This window comes from Lupinus angustifolius, chromosome LG17 (assembly GCF_001865875.1).
Source record: "Lupinus angustifolius cultivar Tanjil chromosome LG17, LupAngTanjil_v1.0, whole genome shotgun sequence".
Taxonomy (NCBI): domain Eukaryota; kingdom Viridiplantae; phylum Streptophyta; class Magnoliopsida; order Fabales; family Fabaceae; genus Lupinus; species Lupinus angustifolius.
The window spans coordinates 17,013,901-17,019,206 of NC_032025.1; the positions used below are offsets into that span (position 1 = coordinate 17,013,901).

Genomic DNA, 5,306 nt, shown 5'->3' on the forward strand with positions numbered 1-5,306 from the left:
GTCATCTCTTCCCTTCCTTTCCCCTTCAAAATCACACTCTCAAACAAAGTTTTATTGGACCATTTGCATTGGTTAACATTAAAAAGTTTTATAAAATTTATAGTATGGTAACATTATTTAATAACTTTATAATTCAATTTTAAAAAAATATTACTATCATACAAGTACATAATTAAACAATTAAGAAATGTTTTACTTGAATAAAAAGTTACAAATAAATTAAAAACAAACAACATAAACTTTGTATTCTTATAGCAACAAAAATAGATAAATATATTTAAAATTTTATTAATTATGGCACAAACTAACAAATAAGAAATAAATTCAAAATGATACAAATAATTTAAAAGCACAAGACTGTATTCGCTCCCAAGACTACATTGTTTTGGCTATGGATGAGAGTCTGAAACTTGCTTGTGAAATGGGTTTTAATAAAGTCCATCTGGAAAGTGATTGTCTCGAGGCGGTCCATCTTCTTTCAAGTGGTATTTATATCCGACATTAACAAATATTGAAGGTTGTCTCAGTTGTCCGTTCTTCGTTATCTTGGAGTGGATAGTGGAGGTTGATTTTGTTGTTCGTGAGGCTAATCAAGTGGCTGATTTCATGGCAAGGATTGGATCGCACTCTTCAAATAAACTCAGGATCTGGAGCGCTGTCCCTATCGACTATCAGATGTATATGATTCATGACCATCATCCCCTTAGCTAAGTTCTTCTTTTGTTTTTTGTTTTTTTTTCTTAATTCCATTGTACCCAAAAAAAAAAACAAGGGTCGTTAATTTTATATGTGAAATAGTCCAGTTGAACTAAATCATATTAATTTTAATTCATAGCAAATCAAATAAACAACTTAGACCATTCAAATATTGTACTAGTCAATCCAAACCGAGTTTGTTAACACTAAACTCAATACTACTTGTAATCCTGTCCCGGTCTTAAATCTGCCAGCGGTCAAAAGGTCTGATTCTGCTATACCCTACATATGGGCAATCACTTCATAAGATGGTACACCTAATTAATAATTAACCTGTTCATGCAAAGACTTCGAGGTCTTCAACTTCCTATACAAAGACTTCAAAAAGTTATTGGGAGGATTTTATTATTTCCAAATAAATTATTCGTGGAGAAGTTAGCTGTGATAATAAAAGTTTTATGGGAATTCAACAAATATGATCCAGCAGTCTCCTTTTCTCAAATAAAAATATATATCCTTATATAAAATTAATTTAAATTTAATTTTTAATCATAAAGAAAATAATATATGTTAAGTGAGATTTTACTTGTTAACATTTAGTTTATAAGTAACACATCTTTCTTTTTTTATATTATAAAAAACTTATTAGTTAATTTTATTAGAATATATAGTTTTTACTCCTGTCAAATATATCATGCATGGGAAACACAAACCAAAAGAGGGGTTGGTTCAACTTTATGCTTTGCAAAAGGTCAAAAAGACCGATTTCCAAAAAGCAATTCCTTTTGAGACAGCATTCACATTTTCATACAGTACTACTGTATGCCTAAATCATCGATTTCATGGTAGAAATTGATAGTACTAATTAATTTGTTCCTAACTTTGAGAATGGGAAATTAATTTAGTCCCAACTTTAATAACTCGCAATCAATTAGTCTCTCACGTTGTTCAATTAACAATTGGACCCATAAAATTTGGTCCACTTGATTAATTTGGTCATATCCATCAATATGAATTTTTTTTATTAGAATTTAATAGGTATATACTAATTGTGTAAGTATTTTTATACTATCAGCAAATCATTCACAATTCATATGTTAATCACTATTAATTTTCAAACAAAAATAATATAAATTAATAGTAGATAATATACTGACAATATAAAAAAATTATATTGACGATGCGTAGATTTTAATATCTTTTTATAAATCAGTTGCATTATTAAAAGAAACAAATACATAATAAATCTCAATCGAAAAGGGCCATAAAGCTACAAGAATGAAGCAACAACAAAAGTTTATAAGAGCACAGTGAAAAAAAGAAACACATGGAAAAACTAGTATTGCCAAACTATTTTCTAAATACTTCTAATAGCACAAACATGGAGATAACTATGAGGGGGCATGCAAAGGAACTCCAATCTAATTGCTCCAACCAGTGTTATGATAATCAGATTAGATGGGTGGTCCGGTCGGTTCGACTATTGACCGGGCTTGAAAACAAATATGGTTTACAGTCTTAATTAAATGAAAGGTTGAACCGCTTTAAACCAGAGAAATTATAGTCGGACTGTATTAAACTTAGGTAAACTGAAATAACACGAGAAGTGAACCAGTCAGTTTACTTCAAATAAAAAATAGAATACTAGTGTAATATTTTGTTATACTCTAGTAAAAAAAGGATAGATAGATGTTTCTCTAATCAATTATACATTATTATTAATTATATAAAAAAATTCATTTATATATAATTATATATTCATAAATAAAAATTATTAATTATATATGAAATCAACTAGTCCAATTGGACAATTTAACATAATACGATATATCTTCTGGTTTGATGATCGGCTCGGGTTTCACAATATTGGTTTCAACAACCAGCCAGCCAAGTAGCTTCTCCATGCTGACCTTCGAAAATGTTATAATTTCTTCTTCCAAAATCAGATATACAAGTCAAGGAAGCAAAGGACGGTGCAAATTAAAGTGGTGGTAGCATTTGGCCTTTGATTGTTTTTGTTTTTTCTAAGGTTTTACCATGGTCATGCTTAATGTGTCACGTATGATATTTCATTAGATTTAACTAGTTCACACTAATGTTTGGGACGGTGTTTTAAATTATGATACTGATTGTATTGTGTTTATAGTAATTGCGGGAAAATGCACATACAATTGTGGTTTTAGTGTTGTTGTGGAAGCTTAAAATTATAATACAATGGATGCAATTTAAAACAGGATACAACAACCATCATATTAAGGTGAATGAAATGAAGATGAAAATGGTCGTTTCGTAACTTTTATGTCTAATATGACCACAATACTAGCAAATGTGTCAAAATTCATTTATTAGCTTTTATAACCAAAGACAAAATGAAGAAACGAGACTAGATTCTAACTATGTAACGGGCATAGCTTCTGACGTTTCACGTGGTCATAAACTTCATGGATCAAATATCATCGTCAATTATAAGAGAGAATAAGTGTTTTGGCACTTGAGTTGCGTCGAAGATGTCAATTACACAAGGTATGAATGTTTTTTTATCGAAGGGTTTGGGTGTATAAACACACCAAATTTCATTGATAAAAGGGAGAAACAAATTTCATTGAGCGAGGTTGATGTTTCGCTTAGCGTATGAATATGTGGACTACAAATGGTGATAAAAGGAAGTAGTGCATTTGTGCTGGATGAGCACTGTGTTAATGTCATTCATGTTCCCCTATGCCTCTATAGCTCTTTGCTGCCACCCTTTTTGTCTAGCATTCTGAATCAAACTTGCAATTGAAGTTTTTGTCTCATCAAAAACATTGAGCTCATCAAGAAAGCAAGGCCAAATAATAAGGTTAAACAAAAGAGTTGCCAGAACAATGCCTTTTCCAAATCAATCATTGAAATCCAAAATGCTCAGGTGCTTAGTCATTCACCTACAAAAAAATTTGCCTTCTAACAAAGCATTGGTATTTAATTATTTAAAAATTGGAGGTGGGGTGGACTTGCACAATTATTATCTTATATTCAAGATAATTCCAATGACTCAATAGATACTGAAACATAAATACAAGAAAAGGAAGCATCTTTAACATTGATTCTTAGAACATATACCGGTGTAGAACATTAGGGTTTCATCTAGCAAATGAGATATTAAAGGCAAGATAAAAGTTATGTAGTAGATAAACAGCTATATAATTATGCAGCACCAACATGAATACACATACCTGTTAAAATTGATACTATTCTGTGTATGTCATATGTATTCAGATCTATCTTACTATAATTATTAAATGATATAGAAATGAAGTGAAGTGAAATGTTAGCACAGAACTTGTATAAAGAAGTAAATGCTATCTATAATAAGCAAATAATAACAAATTAGAAAAATAGATAAAAATTTACCGTCCGATCAATGTTACAAATGACAAGACATGCTAAAAACTCAGACTTTCTTTGTTTCTTAAATTGATAAGTTCACAGGAAATATGTAGAAACAGGAGAACCAAATGGAATGAGGGCAGAGTATACAAGGATCTTGACACTGTATTATAGTAACAGGTGCCAGATGGCATATAATACATAGGACTAAGATCCTCTCCATTACCGAAGAGACAAATAACACACAATAATAAATAAAAGATATGATATTTTTATCCTTTTGTTTAAAATGAAATGACATTTTTCCATTAAAAATATGGGAAGAAACAAATACTTGTCATTTGTCAGCCCATTACATGAGGATCATTATTCTATGATACCTTATTATTAATTAATCAATTGAACAAAACTAGGTCTTGGTTTTATCACAGTTGACAATGGTTAAACTAATTAAAGGGTCTCATCAAAATGGTTTTTCAAGTAGGATTCAAAACTTTGGTTATCTTAGATAAATTAGTAATATAGAATTACAGATATTAGAGAGAATAAAATAGGCCACGAAACCCTAAAGAGAGATATGTACATAGAGAACGGTAAGAGGGAAAAGGAGGGACATGAAAGAGAGGAGAATGTTTAACTGAGTTCAAAAGGAGACCAGATCTAAGGAAATATAGAAGAAACAGACAGATCTGGTGGTTGGAAAACACAGTTGAGAGTAGATCTGGCTAATGAAGAACAAGAGGAAAAAGGTAAATACACCTGACAACAAAAGCATCATCATAACTTGATCAGAACAAAAAAGGGAAGAAAACGAAAAGGAAGTAATGATGAAAACCTTTTGTAACAATTGAAAATTGGTCAACATGTTCATTATTACACCAATCTGCATAACTACTACTACCCACATGTGTAACTGATCTGAAAACAAAACCCCACTGTTCAGATCTACCTATAATTAAGAAAAAAACAAAACTTTCAGAGAAAATTATTAAATCTTCTAAATAAATGGTAATTATAATACAGAAATAGAGGACCCAAACCTATAAAATGTTGTCCATGGGCATAAGCTATGTTGGTTTTGTTTATCATCCGGAAGATTATAGTTCAGGGGAATGAAGCCTGGTCCGACAACACTATAAATTTCTTAATCAAGTATATTGATTAAAGATGAAAGAGTCCTCGAGCCAGACAACATTCCCCTAAAAAAGAAAGCTTCCTAAATGGTTTCCTTCTTCATGCGTCCT

At 30.7% G+C, this 5,306-nt stretch overlaps 1 long non-coding RNA gene across 1 annotated transcript; it reads left to right on the forward strand.

The window, feature by feature from the left end:
* LOC109330561 lies at positions 3,575-4,891 on the forward strand. Its single transcript, XR_002105683.1, has 2 exons — positions 3,575-4,171; positions 4,596-4,891. It is a non-coding gene; the product is annotated as an uncharacterized LOC109330561 (long non-coding RNA).